We start from the raw sequence: 16,892 nt of genomic DNA, 5'->3' as shown, positions 1-16,892 counted from the left end.
TGGATTAGAGGTGTGTGCCACGGTGCCCAGCAACACAGATTTTAGTGAAGACATATTTTTTTGTTTGTGGTCTGACTCCTTTGTGGACTACAAGCTCCAGCGGGCAGGGACATTGGTCCTCCCACCTACCCAGGATCTGGCAGAGTGCCTGACACATGAGGGTTCTCTGTTGGGTGGATAGGCCTTGTGCAGCTACTTAGCTGTGGCTGTGTGCCGACTGATGTCTTCCATAGGACAGGACTGCGAGGCAGATGCTGGAGTGAGTCAGAATAAGAACCGCTCTCCAGTGAGGAGTGTGGGCTTCAGCCCGTACGAGACTCCCAGGCTTCGGCCAGGCTTCCTGGGCACCAAGGCCAGCTCTTTCCCCTCTCCACCTTGGCAGTGGGCCTTGGTTTCCTTAGCAGTGACATGCTGAGGTGATGGTTCCTGTACTGTAGGCTTGCTGTTATGAGAATCAAATGACTTCTTGCATATGCTGGGGACAAAACCTGGCGCCAAGTAAATACTCCACAAATGACTGTGGGGTGCCTGGTGTTGTACCCCTTTTATAGATGAGGACAGCAGACTCAGGGTCAGGAACCTGGAGCATGAACACATTGTTGGTAGGGGGCAGAGGCAGAGTCTGAACCCAGATCTGACTCCTTGAGAGTCAAAGTTAAGCCCGAGCAGCAGCACTCATTTACCTGATGAATTGGAGGAAGGACCCTGAAAGGAATCAGGCTGTTGTCAAGGACATTCTATGCCAGTCCACCAGGTGCAGCATTTAATACTACGTCGGGCACTGCTGTCAGGCAGAGCACCTTGAGGACCTCCGTCATTAGGAGGAGGTGATACTGGCTGATGTGGGAAAATACTTCATTGCCGTGTAAATCAAAGTCAGAGGGAGCTCCTTTTGGCTTCCCCCAGATGGTGACCCATAGGAGCTGGCCAATCCATGCCAACTACCAACAAGCAAGTTTCATCAGATTCACTTCAAAAGCGGTTCAAGCTTCCATATTGCAGAAATCAGCCAGGTGACTCAGCACAGCCAACCTACTCAACCGCAGCTGCTGGGATGCCCATCCCACTCCCTTGCCTTGACCACAGCAGGTGTGTGTCTGCCAACATCCTCACTCTCATGCATCTGGATTATGTGCTTCTTGGCCCATGGATCAGCCAAATCCATGGACCTTGCAAACTATAGACACATGGTTCTGTCTCCTCCACCTCCTTTTACCTTCAGAGTGGCTGTTTTACCAAGAATGATCATAATTTGTATTATTGGAGCCCAAACCAGTTGGAGCAATCTTAGAACTTTCTTAAATATAGGGTGCAAATAAAGGGAGGAGGTTTTACATTTTTTTCCATGGACAAGTCAGAACTCAGGGCTATGAGCATCGTGGCTGTGCTTAATGCCTTAGGGGTCTTGGTCATCAAGACAAGGACTTCTGAATAGCACCACTGGCATCCTGAAATCCAAGCCAAAATGCTGGATCCTTTTCACCGCTGACCTTCCTTTCTCATGTGCAGCTTTTAGAGACAAAATCTATTGAAGACAATTGACCAGTTACTTAGCTATAACAGGAAGAGATAAAAATAATTTGCTTAAATATTTATTTATTTAGCTAATCACTTACAGTTCTGAAAATACCCAACCAAAAAGGCTACCATTTTCTCCTCATTGATGACATAATTAAACAACCACTTTCATGTTTTCAAAGTAGCCATCATAATTTGAATGTGTCAGTTTTTCAAGTGTTGACTTCTTTGTATCCTGTAGAGACATTAATGGATTTCCAAGCCGATTTATTTTTATTTGATTTCTCTCTGTCTCTGAGTCTCTGGAGAATACTCACATAGTTTTCTTATGAAATGTGCTCACTATAAAAAGAATCACTCATTCTTCTCTACCCTGGTTGTTTGGAATTAACATTATGCCCCCAAATACAGGGAAATTCCATATTAATAAAACATCAGCTTAAATTTTCCCCTAACTTATACAGCTTTTCCACCCACATTGCATGTCCTATGTTATGAACATCTTAAATTACTACCACTTGCATTTTACTTAGAAGATTTGTTTTAAAAAATCCAGTCAATTATCTATGACTCCATGTGCCTTAGAGAACACAACAGATGCAAGTTTTTGTGAAAACTCCTAGTGATCACTAAAGAACATCCCTGAGAGATCCCCTTCTGGCAAGCTCACAGCCAGGGCTCCATGCAGTATGTGTTAAATTTAAATGCTTAACATCTTTAGAGAGACCTTCTGGGCTGCTGCCCAGACCATTGGTGAGTGCAGAGCTGGGAGGATCTCTGTTAGAAGGCCCGTTGTTTGCCAGGAGTGAAAAAAATCCATATTGACTACTTTATTCTGCTCTTTTGATGTTTTGTTTCTGTTGATGGCGAGGCACAGGAAGCTCACATTTATTAATTTCCTCCAGTGTCCCCTTTCCCAGGATCTGTAGCATGTTCCCCTTGGTCAAGGGGATTTGCTGACTCTGGCGAATATTTTGTGGTCTAGATTTTGGTATGTTAGGAAGACAGTGTCCATTTTCAAGTCTGTGGAAGGAAAAGGAGGTTGGGTTTTGAAAGAAATAAAGAGAAAACAAGACTAAAAATAATTTCATGCACACACACATAAAATAATAAATAAAGGACTGCTGCTTTCACATTATATCAGATTTTAAAAATAGCTCCTTAGGTTGTTTATTAAGAGGTAAGTCTCTAAATAAGTCACATAAAATCAATATGATAAAGTCTAAAGTACTTCCTATCCAAGAGACCTTTGCCTTTGAGGAGCTGAGTGTAGGTGACCCCAGACTTTCCAGATCTCAGAGAATATCTGCAGCGGGTGCTTCTCAGCCTCACAGTTCCCGGCACCCCAGGCTGGGGGGTTCTTTGTTGAAGGATCATTCTTGCCCCTGGGTGTTTAGACTGTTTAAAAGCATCTCTGATCTCTACCCATTAGATGCCAATAGCACTCTCTCTCCCCCAGACGTGACAATGCTAAAGGTCTCCAGATGTTGCCAAATATCTGGGGCGGGGGGTAGGGGACGACATGAGAACCACTGCTGCAGGACAAGGAGGCTTCAGCTTGCTCAGCGGCCAGTCACAGGGTCATAGTTATCTGAAGGACTGAGGTGAGGACATTCTGCAGGTTCCATTGAAGGGTATGACTGGGTCAATTAGCCAGATCTTCCATGGGCTTAGGAGGGCAGAGAGGTGTTGTGTTAGTCCAGGATCCTTAGAGGAATGGGATTAAAAAGGTGTGTGTGTGTGTGCGTGTGTGTGTGTGTGTGTGTGTGTGTGTGTGTGTAGAGGGTGGGGGGGAGATAGAGAAGGATTTTAAGGAGTTGGGTCCGTGGAGACCAGGAGGTTCAAAAGCTGCAGGGCCAGGTGTCGGGCCGGGGACCTCCTGACGAGCTGGAGCCTGTTGGCAGAACTCCTTCCTGCTTGGGTGAGGTCATCTTATTCTCATGATGAGGCCTTCCCTTGTTATGGAGAGTAATCTGCTTTATTTAAGTATTAACCTCTTCCCCAAAGTATCTTCACAAAGACATTGAGAGTAATGTTTGACCAAGCATCTGGGTTCCATGCCTAACCAAGTTGGCACAGACATGGCGCCTATGACCTCTCTCATGAAAGCACTTGACAGTGCCATGCTTCACCTGCACATGGGGCCAGGTTCAGCTGTGTTCTGCAGGTGGCTCCTACAGGGGACCAGAGCTGGCACGCTTGTTTTCACTGCTCACGGCAGATCAACATGTCTGACTTGGCAAAGAAAGAGATCAGAAGATGGCCGTGACGTCAAAGAGAATGGAGGCACGTGTTCTCCAGACTGGGGGAACGTGTTAAAAATAGAAAGAACAAATAGGTCCGTGGAAAGAGAGATCAGACAGTGGAAAGGACTGCAGATCCTGGAAAGGGCCTTAAAATGGACTGAACAGTACATGCTGCAGCAGACGGATCTCACCAACATGGACTGGATTGAAAGAAGTTGGACACGAAAGCTATATTCCAGAAGATTCCATTTCTATTAAATCAGAAACAGGACAAATAGATCTACAACATTAGGAATCAGGACGGCAGTGGCCCGGGTCGGCTTTGGGGGCACTGTACATGTTCTTTGTGAAGTGGTGCTGGATACAGGGCTGGATTCCACGTGGGAAATCCCTCCAGCTTGGCTTATGATATATAAGCTTATTGGCCTATGTGTTATTTGTGAATAAAAACCTAAAATAAAAATGGCAAGGAAATGAGAGTATGACCAGGAAAGAAGGGAAGAGGGAGGTGAAAGCAATGGTGGCATTAATCTCAGACCAGTTATGCTATCGTTTTTTTTATCTCCCATCTGATCTCTTAATCTTAATTATGCACACATTTCCAGAATTATTGTTTTGCCTTAAGGATATGAACAGACCTTTAAAGAAACTGACAATATACATTTCTTTCTTTCTTTCTTTCTTTTTTTTTTTTTTTGATGACCAATTGGGTAATGGAACCTTGGGATGAAGGAGGGCCTGAACTATAAATGCTCTGGCTTTCAAAGTCATCGGCAAAACTTCTCATGACAGGTGCATTCATGACTCACAAAATTCCAGAACTCAGCTAAGCTAGAGAGTCTTCTTTTTATGGGGGAAGATGGAATACTACAGCGTGAGCAGAGCATCTGGCTAATTAAAGCCTGGCCAGCAGGACCCTTCACCAAGACTTCTGAGAGGCAGAGACCTAGTTTCCACCAGGGTTGACCAGATGGCCCCAGAAGTCTTTTGGCTGATCATGTTCTGTCATTCCTACCCTCCCTCACAATGTAGGGCCTACCCATTCAAACCACCACAGGCACACAGTTTCACAACCCAGGACACTTCTGCCATTGTTGCTTCCCCTTTAATACCAGTAACAGAGAGCCAATGCTCGCAGGCAGATCACTGTTTTGTTTGGTCTGAAGTCAGATGCGAGGCCTCCAAGGAAAACTCCCTTTTAGCATTTTCCAATTAGAAAGTGCTGCACACTGCACTAAGGAACCGTGCTCTTTCCCACTTTCCATTTACTTTTATTGCCATTATTTATCTGAGAGGATTATATTTCAAGAAAGACTTTTTCCCTAACCAAAGGAAAAAAATACATTTTTTTCTTAGAAAAGAAAGAAAGAAAGAAAGAAAGAAAGAAAGAAAGAAAGAAAGAAAGAAAGAAAGAAAGAAAGAAAATCCAGCAAACCCAGATCCAGTAGGATATCCATCATTTTTGAGCTGTAACGTTTTTAAAGGAGTTTTGAGTAAGTGGATATTAGGAAGAGTGGTAGCCTATAAAAGCAGTGTGCCGGATAAAGACCTATTTGGAAAGGCTTTTAAAAAGTGCATTATTTACCAACTGGAGATGTCAGGTTATCATGTTTACTCAAGGGAAGGCAGACTTTTCTTTTTCTTTTTCTTTCTTTCTTTTTTTTTTTGTTTTTTAATCTCCTCTAAGCTTTTCTTAAAATGGGCTATTGACCGGAATCAATGTGGACAGTAGCCTAAAAAGACACAGGACGGCCTGGCCTTTCTGGTACCTAAATCAATTGTCAGCCCAAGGTTATGCCTTCCATTTGGTATCAGAAGCTATTTTTGAGTGGCATCTGTCAAATGCGACCTTCTGGAGGCCGAGAATTTAGAAACAAATACATCTTTGGGATGAGCGTCCACTCCAGGAAGCCCCCTGAGTTCATTAGGATTCCTTAAAGTAACATTGGAGCACCCAGTTTCTCAGGCTTTGATTAGGAAAGCGTTTATACTTGCCATTTCAATCAGTGAGTAACTGATTGTTCATCTAATTTAAGCAAAATTTGATATGAAATATAATCAATCTGCACTGTTATCTTTTGCCTCCTCAATTAATAGGCTTTTATTTGGACGGACCATCGCTGTAGAGTGTGACCTACTTTTCTGCCAGAACAGTCCAGAACATATTCTGGAGGGCCCAGGTGCAACTCGGAAGCTGTTTTCCCAGGGGATATATTGGTCAGAGTGGAGCCTGGTTACGCTGCTGAGATCACATGCCCACAGCCTCAGTGGCTGAGTTCCATGGAGGTGCATCTCTCACTCAGGCAATAGGCCAGGGCTTTGGGAAACTCTTCAAGGCAACCGTCCTTAACGTGGCAACCTAGTCACCCAGGCCGTTCTGATCTCGGGCTTGAGCTTGTCAACACGAGGCCTTTGTGATAACTGCGGTGACAAGCAATGGGAGGACGTAGCACTGTGCTTACCCGACCTCAGCCAGAACTAGCCACATGGCTCCACCCATGGGAAATGGCAGGGAAGCAGAAGCCACTGTGTGTCTGGAAAGTCAGAGAAAGCGGCAGCCCTGCCTGCAAGTGTGATCCCAGTGAGAACAAAGAAGCAATCTGGTTATCCAGCATTTAGGAGTGAGGGCTGGCGGGTTCACGTGCTCCCTTGGCTTGACGGGTGGAAGGTTCTGATCTAGACCTCTAAAGCTACTTGTCTCCTTGCACATTTTCCCCTCTACCTTGACCTTCTCATTCACCACTAGGCTCCCGGCTCCTGGGGTAGCTCTTGGCACATGGTCCATGCTCCCTAAACACTGGTTGAGTTTTAGTGCCTGGATGGATCTCAGTCTGAGGAGGCAGGGGTAACTTGACAGCCTGGCAAGGTTCAGCTGCCCCAGGGAGGAGAGGCAGGCTGTGAGGAATGAGATCCAGGGGACTCAGCCTGTTGCCTCAGGGAAGAGGGAAAAAAGGGAGAAAAGAATGACTTCTATAAGCTTCAGAGGTCTAAACCGAAGTGCAAGAGGAGTAAGAAGACCGAGGCGGACTTCATAGGCTCTGACTAAAGGGGTGGCCCTCCTGGAAGCAGATGGTGGATTTAGTTCTGAGGAAGCTCTGGAGCTCAGGGGAGCTGTGACTGGCTTCAGTCTGGGGTCCCTGATGCCCCTGAGCCCCAGGCCCCACCTGGTGTGGAGTAGGACGTGAATGTGGCCTTGCAGCACGTACTCCAGGGGAAAGATGTTGACTTAAATCAGCTTTAATTCAAGGGCTAAATCTGTCAAGTATTCAGGAAGTTGTGTGTGTGTCTGTGTGTATGTGTGTATGTGTGTGTGTGTGTGTGAGAGAGAGAGAGAGAGAGAAAGAGAGGGAGAGAGAGACAGGGAGAGAGAGAGAGAGAGAGAGAGAGAGAGAGAGAGAGAGAGAGAGAGACTGAGACTTCTAGACATAGTGTTTCATTGTGTTAACCCCCACATGGGTGTGGAGGCCACTGATTCTCTGAAGCAGAATCCTCACATGCTTTTTGAGATATTGAGGTATATATAATTCACATTCCATAAATTCCCCTCTTTTAAAGTATACTATTCAGCGGATTTTTATATATTTTCAAAGTTGTTTAACCATCATGACTCTAATTGTAGAATATTTTCATCACCTCAGTCTTCTTCCCCTTCCTCCCCCCTCTCTGCCCTTGTCAATCATTGCTGGGTCCTCTTGGGTCTGCTTCCTCTCCCTCAGCCTTGTGTTTTCCAAGTTTATCCATGTTGTAGCACCAAATAGCACTAGATTCCTTTTTGTTTCTTCCTTTTCCTAAGTCACATTTCCTGGCGTGGGCACATCCCCTTTTGTTCATTCATTCATCAGTCACTGAGCATTTCAGGAGCTGATGCTTGTTTTAAGTACATTCCACCAGGTTTTGACTACCAGCTCTGTTTTAGTGTGTCGTGGGGCTCTGGAAGCCCCCTCTGCTGGACCAGGGTGTGGAGAGACTCAGGGTTTGAGTGCCAGTATGGTGGGTGGGTTTTCCAATCCTGATTTCTCCAGGATAAAACTCTGCAGGCAGCCATCTCATTTGGCCCTGAGAATTGTTACTATGGTTTCCAGGGTCTACAGGTCCCACCTCCACAAAAGTTTCTCCAACTGCCTTGTCTGATTGTATTTTTTTTTTTTTTTTTTTTTTTTTTTGCCAAAGGAAAGCTCTGGGGAAGCTCTATGAGTTTATAGAAAGCCTCCCTAAAAATACACAGAGAACATGTTACTGCCTCTCCCAGGCTGGTTTCAGGGTATCTCACCTGGGATGCATCACACTCAGGTTGGTACCCATGTGGGAAAGTCTTCCAGGTCTGGCCACCAGGAGATAAGACAAAGAACTGATCTTGGAGCAGTCATGGCATACAGAAGCAAGGACTTTGGTTCTTTGGGTGTCACAGGGGACCTGGCTCGGAGGAGGCAACCAAGTCAGTACAAACTGGACCAGAGAACAGTGTAATAAGCTACGGTGTCACAATCCTTAGCCATAGCTTTATAACCTGCTCTCGTGATTTACATACCACATTGACACGCGTGCAGAGGCAGATCTGGGAACCAGCTAAATCACTAAGTGCCTGGTGCACATCCTCCACTTAAAAAGTGATTGCGAACAGGTGTTCCAGATTGCCCAGAGAGTTTTATCCTCTTCCTTTGACCTCAGGTAAAAGCCAGGTTTCCCAGTGACTTAACAGTGGCTTACACAGTGATGGCAACAGCTTCATACTTTCCTTATATTGTTCAATGTGACTTATTAGGAAACTCTCCTAGGCAGCGGAGTGCTGGATCCAGGGCAGGCGTCTCTGTTTAAGGGTGTAGCTGTTTGCTTCTTGGCAGGTCAGCGAGAGGGGCCACCAGGAAGGTGGCCAATCACACCGGCCATGTTTTTGAGCGGAGGGTGGAAATCATACAAGAGCAGCTGATACTGTGCTTCTACCCCGCCACGCTTTTATGAGATCTTGGATACTTAGGGCTGTTTGTGTAATTGCTTCTTGTAAATGAGCTCCTACTCTGTAACACTTTTACAGTAAACCACTTTCCTCTGCCATCTGGTATCCAGTTGTTTTAACCGGGTTTCCAGTATTTGCATCCGTCATTTACAAGAACCTTTTTAACCTTCGCAGAATGAAATAATTGAAGTCTATCCTTTCAGCTTCTGTTTCAGAAAGGCTTTGAAATCAAGGCACGGAGGGGCCGAAAGACAGGGTGAGATGCGAAGGAAAGGGCTCAGCTCTTCCCCCTCTGAGGGCATCAGAAGGGCTGGGCCACCGTTGGGGAGAGGGGTTCCAAGGTCATCACCTCCATTATGAGATGGTCTGCATGGCCCAGTCTCTCCTGTGATGGAGAAGCAAGGGGCTGATGAACTGGGAAGGCCGGTGCCCTCCTTTGACCCAGGACTGCAACTCCTCTCTTGGGGTTAATTGCCTACCCTCCAACCCCCACATTGACCATTTTTCTCCATTATTTGCCTTATCCTGATCAAACCCTGAACTCCCCACCTTGCTCAGGGGAGAAGAAAATGAAGAGAAATTCAAACATGTGCCAGGTGCTTCCTCTCTTAGGCAGTGCCAGTGTTAGCAAGGGCACGGGGACCACCAGATGACACGAGTGGACTTTATCTACTTTCTCCAAGCAGCTCAGAATATAAAACATCAGGTGCAGATAAGATGCAGAGGAGTCAAAAGGATTTGACTCTTTGACCACCTCAGGGCTTTTTCATCTCCAATTCTAACCAGTACAGATGACATGGAAGCTTCTAGAAGCCTAAGGAAAGGGCACTTTCATTACAAAGAAATTATTTGCCTCTCCAAAAAAGGGCATTTGTGAGGTGCCCATAGCTGTTACTTAAATCTTTACCTCCTTCATGACTTGCTAGTTTTGGGGGGCAGTAGCTTAAATTCATTTCCGATTCAAACCAACCACAATTTGCTTGGGTTTTTATGATGATTTTCTGATTGATAATTCTCATACTCCCCAAATAACTGTATAAATGACACTTCTTTTTAATTCTGCAAAAGTTCTTCCTGAGGGTTTCAAGTGCCTTCCCAAGGAAAGGTCCTATCCTCTGTGATCTTCCTGGCGGTCACTGTCTGGCACCTGGATGTTGGTGAAAATTCTGTCTGTTTCCGGAGAGCAAGGCACACATTCCCAAGCAGGAGAACAATCCATGGAATCTGAAGAAAACAGAATTTGTCCTAAGGCCCATCTCAACCAGGGTGTGCATCCCGAAGAAACACACATCCAACTGCGGAATCCATGAGTGGCGTGGTCATCTACCCTCTTCTGTGGAAAAGAGGGAATGACAGTTATGTTGTCCAGAAAGCCTTCCTAGTCTCTGTCCTCCACAGCCTTCTCTCTAATGTCCTGCACTTGTGACATTTGCCTCCCTTATTCTCTCTCCCTCTCCCCTCTCTCCACCTGCTCAGTGGTCCTCCCTCCTTCCCCCTCTCTTCTATTTTTTTGAGGTGGTCAAAACTAGAGACCTCTGGAGGATCTTTGCCTCAGGCTCGCCCCACTCCGTATGGATGAAGGCCAGAGATCAAGGGTCCTACTTCCTAGAAGGCTGGTGCAGGGTGAGTGGTAAGAAGGTAGACGGGAGAGGAGCAGGGCAGAGGAAGGGGCCAGCAGAGGGAGGGAGAAGGGAGACAATGAAATCCACCCGATTATGTTATGTGCATGTATGAATAAGTCACAGTAAACCCCACTAATATGCATGATCAATTATAGGGCACCAATAAGGATTTTAAAAGAGATACTTCTAACTGAATATTCTTGACTCAGAGGGAAGAAGCAGGCTGAGGAGAAAGATCTGGTGGCTGTGGGGGTGGGGCCCGGTGAGTCCCTCCAGGACCTCCCCCAGGGCATTGCTGGTCATGTCCTCACGTAGCTGAGACAGGTTCAATGTTGCGCCTGTGAGTTGCCTAGCACCTGACGTCCACCCCATCCCCTCAGGTGGGGGAGGAGGTCAGGCTTCCCGGAAAAACCTGGGCTTACAACTTCTTTACTTGATTCTTGCTTCTTAATGTCTTTCTTTGTTTTATTCATTGACTTTTAATTTCTTTGAGCTACCTGGAAAAGATCTCTTTACACCGGAAGAGAAATTTTAGGACAGGAATTGTTAGTGGGTCTCAGAGTTTGTGTTGTTGTCATTGTTTTCTGTTGATGTCATTAACAATGCTTCACTTACAGTATTTCCTGTAATATTTCCTAAACCAAAAGACAGAGATTGGTTATTAAGTTTAAACCATGGCCTCTGTGGATGGGGTTCTGCTGAAGGGCTTCGTTCATTCTAAGGGAGACGTGGAATTCACAGAGGGGCGGATCCTATCATGGAATCAAAATGCTATGATTTGAATGTGTCCCTTCAAAGTTCACATGTTGAAAATGGAATCCCACAATATGTTAATGGCTTATGGATGAGAGGTCTTTGGAGGTCATTAGGATTGGATGTGGTCACTATTGAGGGGGCTTGATGGCAATCATACCTTTATAAGAAGAGCTTGGCACACTTGCTGTCTCTGTGTGGTGCCCTCTGCCAAGTTAAGAAGCAGTAGAAGACCCTCATGAAGACATAGCACCATGTTTTGGACTTCTCAGCCCCTAGAACTTGGAGTTGAATAAACATCTTTTCTTTTTAAATTACCCAGTTTCAGATATTCTGTTATAGCAGTAGAAAACAGTTCGAGACATCAAACATGGAGAAGATCTACTCCAGAAGATTTGGTCCCTACGGAGACAATGTAGTTTAAGTTGATGTTCTTAGGCAAACGCTTTCCTAAGTGATGAGTTTCATCCATGTTAGACCCAGAGCACTCGGAGTCATTCAGGATGTGGGAGATGGAGTTGGAGAGAGAGAGAGAGAGAAAGAAAGAAAAAGAGAGAAGCAGCTATCAGCTCACCAAAGAGGTCTATGAGAACTGCCGTAGCACACAAGAGTTTCATTAGTCTTCAGTTTGAATCCCATAATCAGAGAAAACTAGTCTTAGTAGTAGCATGGATGGCAAAGCCTAGTTTAGAAAACTGTCCTACAGAGGAGAGGACATTCATGTGGCACTTCCATAGAATGTCATACCTTTATTCAGCCAATTGCCAATAGTGTTTTTGCCTTGTGCTCATTTGAGGAGACTGTCTTCTGGAAAAGGCATGGAGATCCACTGCCTGGGCACCTTCCTGCCCAGACCCGGGTGTGAGTTCCCTTTAAGGAGGGAAAAGATCCAGCATGAATCGAAGCCTGTGCCGGAGCCCGCGTCCAGTGTAAGCAGAGCAGCAGGCCTGGCTTTTACCACTTGGTGTTCCAAGGCAACATTTTGCTGAGAAATATTAAGTGTAACCAAATATTACAGGGAACACACTGTTCCTGCTCTATTTCCAGGGCATCTGATCAATGGGAAAAATGAGAAGTAGAAATAAACAAAAAGACAGAACTGAGCAGGCAATTGCGCTCAAAGGAAAACCGAGTGAAACAGAGGAAATGATTTTCAAAGTAAATACAGATAACTGAGGAAAGAAAGACTAATGTTAAGCAGAGAAGAAATGTCTAACTGTCTTGCTCAGGGCCTGGGTCAGGCCGGGGAGCATGGCGGGGCTGTGCTAAGAGTTTTCATCTGGGGCCTGGTCTCTCAATAAGTCCGGCTGTCAAAGGCAATGCCAGGAACAGGCGAGATGAAACGCAGTCGGAGGGAGGAGGTACAAGCTCCAGGAGAAAAAAGCCAGCAAAACGGGAGCTGAGGAGCCCCTGCCAGCGAGCCAGCAGCCTTGAGGCCCTGCAGGGTTTTGTTTAGAAGAAAGTGCAGGGTTCCTGGAGGAAGTGGATCCTAGCATTGAAGCAAATTCAGGAGATCCACCCGAGAGGACTGGGTCCCCTTGGGGACTCTGAGCTCTAAGCCGATGTTCACTGATGGGAGTTGCACGTTGCCTCCTGGAATTCTGGCACAGTTTGTGATGGGCTGCATGTGTAGCATGTGAAGCCCATTCTAGCTGAAACCAGGGATTCTCAACCTCAGCACCAATGACATAGGAGGCCATATGGTCCTTTGTTGTGGGGGCTGTCCTGTGCATTGGGGGATGTTGAGCAGCGTCCCTGGCTTCTATTCACCCCCATGCTAATGGCTCTTCCCCATTCCTTGTGTGTCAACTTCACATAAATCCAGACATTGCCAAATGCCCCTGGAAGACTCAATCACCTCCCATTGAGAAATACTGCCATAGATAATTGAAAGTAAAACCCAGAAAGTCCACATGGCACATCTGGGGTTGCACAAGTAATTGGTGCAAAGCCAGCACTGAAGAACTTTGAAGGCATCTTGACCTTTTCTATAATTGTGCCCTGGACTGGAGAGAATAGGTCTGTGGAGTCAGTCTCGACAGTCAGGTGCCCTGTTCAAACCTGGACTCCATGTGAGCTTAGCTGTACTATACTACTCCATTTCTCTATCTTCATCTGTAAAATGACTTTGATGATAACAAATCTGCCTCACCATATACTAAGTGAGTCCAATCACAGAAGCCAAGCAAAGAGCCCAGTATGAAGCCTGCTGGCAATATGACCCCTTCTCAATCATGCCTGACTTGGGTCCTCCTCTACTGCCCACTGGACTCTATCTAGCTAGAGAGTGGTTGCTCTTGTGGTTGCCTCTACCTTATGTGCCCTTCCTCCACCTCCTTCACAAGGCTAGCCCCCCCCGCCGAGGAAATGGTTAAGTTGGATCTTTACAAATGTTATGGGTGGCCATGCTGTGCCCCCTTAGGAACTTCTGAAGTCCTGGGTGCGTGGAAATGCCAGTGTGTCTTAATTAGACCTTCTACCAGCTGGTAGTTTATTGACTCTGTGTAATCAATTTAAATATCATGGTGGCATCCAGTGAACTGATAGGGTTTCATAGGCAGGAATGCAAATGGTGGGCACCTGCTAGCTGGAGAGTATGGAGAGAAGTGAAGACGTCAGAGAGCAAGGAGGGTGTGTGCAGAACACCTAGAGGAGGGTGTGTGGGGAACACCTAGAGGAGGGTGTGTGGGGAACACCTAGAGGAGGGTGTGTGGGGAACACCTAGAGGAGGGTCTGTGCAGAACACCTAGAGCTTGAACACCCAAGTGCCAGGTTGGATGCCCCAGAAAGACCTCCGAAGGGGGCTGTATATTCAGTTTACCAGTCTATGGGAAGCTGTCAGGTGACAGCTAGAAACGGCTTGGCCAGTGGCTTGATAATCTGCGTATAAACTGAACTGGGCAGAGTCTGGAGGCACAAAAATGTTAGTTCAGTCACTACAGGAGAGAAGCCATGGGGTTTAAGGTCATAGAAGACACTACCATAAAATCTCTTGGTGTTAATTAAAGTGTTCCTATAAGAATTGGGACAAAGGATCCCCCATTGATTATTTGGGGGAGATGAAAGGGAGGAAAAGTCCTGAGAAGAGGAATAAGTGTCCTGGGGTAAAAGGAGGCTGTCCTCCCAGTGACGATGACCGCACAGAGGAGTGGGAGAGCAAAGAAGGTTCTGAGCCTTCTCTGGTGTTGGTCCTCCCTGGTCAGGGATGGCCAAGTGCCTGGACTTAAGGTAGGAAGTGGTGTGGGGGGAAGGGATAGAAAGGGTGGCACAGATGTTCTTGTGTCTCAATCTTGGAAATAAGAATGGTTTCCCACAATTTCAATGAGAGATGCCAAGAACATCTCCAACAAGTTAGGTCTTATTCTTGAGGAGAAATCCTGCGTGTCAGGAGGGAGCAACCAGACTCACCCGGTAGAACAAAGAACAGCACCAGAGACCAAGGCCCTCTGGTAGGGTGGGAAGAGGAGGGTTCACTACCCGCTCTGCAGTTCCCTGCAGTCATGAAACTTCCTGGCTTCCTACAGGTGAAAACACACCTCTGTCTCCCTGCAGACCCCATGTATAAGTAAACCAACTGGGGCTTTCAGGCTGCCTCTCTTGAGCCACAGCCTCATTTTTCTCTTCAAGTTTCTCATAAATATATGCAGAATGAGAAAATGAATCCAAAGCTCCCTTACCTGGTCTGGCTTGAGAAGTCCAGGTCCGAGGCTGGGATGGGGCCTTCTGTGGCCAGCACACTGTCGTAGAGAAGCCATAGAGTGACCTCTACCCTAGACGTGGCCTGCACCATTCTTGCAGATTCAGGTGAGCAGCTAAGTAGCTAAAGAAAGAAACTAAAACGGGTTCAGCTCCAAAGTCAGTGCTTGCTGGGTTTCCCTCTCAAGTGCAGCCGAGATCTGGGCAGACAGGAGCCTCTGGTGATCTCCGCGGTCTTGCAGGAGGTTGCAAAATGAGCTTCTGGCCGGGTGCTAAGCCCTTTGCCCTCACCTGGGCTTTCAGAAAGGGAGCTGGTGTCCTGAATTATTGATGCCTGACTAAGTAAACAGTTTCAGAAAATAGGAGGCGCCCCCTCCCCTCCCATCACCACAGGGCAAAAGAGGAGGAGGGAAGCGCAGCGCTCAGATGGCAGTAAACTTAGACCAAACCTCATGGAAGACTTGGGCCAAATGCATCCAGACCTGGGGCCTCTTTGCCAGCTCCCAGGAAGAGACCCTCTCACTTTTGCTCCTGAGATTAAGATGGGGATGAATGAGCAGGGAGATGCCACAAACAGGGAGACTTGAAGCTAATGCCAAAATACACATGATGCTAATATTTGCAAACGAGATGCTTTAAAAACCTTCACAGTGGGAAAGAAGGAAGAAGAAGGAAGCACAGCTCATGGCACCCTCCTCTCTCTCTTGCCTGAGCAGAGGATGGAGGGAGGGACACCCTTTGCTAGGATCCCTGAAAAGTGGGACCAATGGCATAAGGCAAGGAAAAGCATGACTGAAGGCCGTGAGTGGTGTCAAGGGACCCAGGACAGGGGGACACAGCTGGTGGTGTTTGCTTCAAATGGCCACCCACTTGCTGTGTACGTAGACACAGACCAGGCCAACTAGTGACAAGGTGGGGCTCCCATCACCAGGGGAAGGCCTGCCTCTCAGTGGGTCTCTCCCTAGACCAAGTGGCCCCCCAGGCTGGCTCATGAGAAGGCTTAATGCCACCAGATTATCAGTCTATTCAACCAACACATCTGCAGACCTACTGTGCGCGAAGCACATGCTGTGATGTATGTGCTGAGACGAATAAATTGTGCTGACGGAGTTCACAGTCTAGTCAGAAGAGCAATTGAGGATATATGTCTGTTGGCTTAAGCATCTCCATTTACTTTGAGTAACGAGTTAATTGAGCACGGCTCGCACTTCCCCGCAGCTCTTACCAAGCCTTCCGAGGTTTCAGACCACCCCTGCTGCCAAGTGCAGCCCACCAGGGACAGATCCTATGTTTAAAAGAATAGTTTTGCATTCCTGCATAGAGTTGGTTAGGAAATGATATTCAAAGAAGTGGATTTCTGCAAATAAAAATAAGATGTTAAACTAAGAGAAAGATACACATCAGCAAGGACAGACCCCGTCAACTGGTTGTCCCTTCAACAAATATGTTTGAATACTCACATAGAAGGTCAGGTGCTAACCCTGGGATAGGGCACAGGGAGGTGTTTCAGAGGCTCCCAAGTCATCTAGTGCCTGTCACAGCAGTACAGAAGACAAGATTCAGTCAGAAGACCGTGCCATGAACTGAAGGCTGCAAGCGTAGATGGCATATGTAATCCATAGTGTCATGTTACAACAGTGTGGAAAATTATACTCAGCATGACAATCGAGAGAGGGTTCATGGAGGGGGAGGATAAATCTGAGAGCACTGAAGGTGGAACTTTGAAAAGGAAGAGAGCCTGGACAGCCTTGGGTGCACTGATTCTGGTTTGACTGACACCTGTCAGACACATCTGTAGCGCTCCAGGCCCTGCTCCCGCGCTGGTCCTGGGCTGACTGTCACCGTCTCTTTGCTGGATGCTTCCAGAGGCTGTTACAGAATTCTCAGCTTCTCTCTGCCTGTTCCTGACCTTTTTGCCGTCACTGTGGAGAGGTCTTATTTAAACACGATCGGATCACACCATGGCCCTAGAAAAGAGGCTCCTCCTTCTTAAAATCCCAACTCACGTCTCTCCCATCTCCAGCCTTCATGATCTTCTTTCTCTACTCCCACTTCCCAAGATCATTCCCACATTAAAGAGTCAGGCTCTTTGCCCTGACCTTG

General features: G+C 46.7%; 1 long non-coding RNA gene across 2 annotated transcripts; it reads right to left on the bottom strand.

Annotated features, from left to right (window-relative positions):
* Positions 1-1,635: 1,635 nt before the first annotated feature.
* Positions 1,636-16,388, bottom strand: LOC308653044. 2 transcript variants are annotated; one of them, XR_014022974.1, is made up of 3 exons: positions 16,250-16,388; positions 14,771-14,913; positions 1,636-2,541 (listed from the first exon to the last, which is right to left on the bottom strand). It is a non-coding gene; the product is annotated as an uncharacterized lncRNA (long non-coding RNA). The 2 variants fall into 2 exon arrangements; XR_014022975.1 differs by lacking the exon at positions 1,636-2,541 and adding an exon at positions 7,457-9,942.
* Positions 16,389-16,892: the final 504 nt, after the last annotated feature.

This window comes from Spermophilus citellus (assembly GCF_964194105.1).
Source record: "Spermophilus citellus genome assembly, chromosome: 7".
Lineage (NCBI taxonomy): Eukaryota > Metazoa > Chordata > Mammalia > Rodentia > Sciuridae > Spermophilus > Spermophilus citellus.
This window is presented reverse-complemented; position numbering and strand designations above follow the sequence as displayed.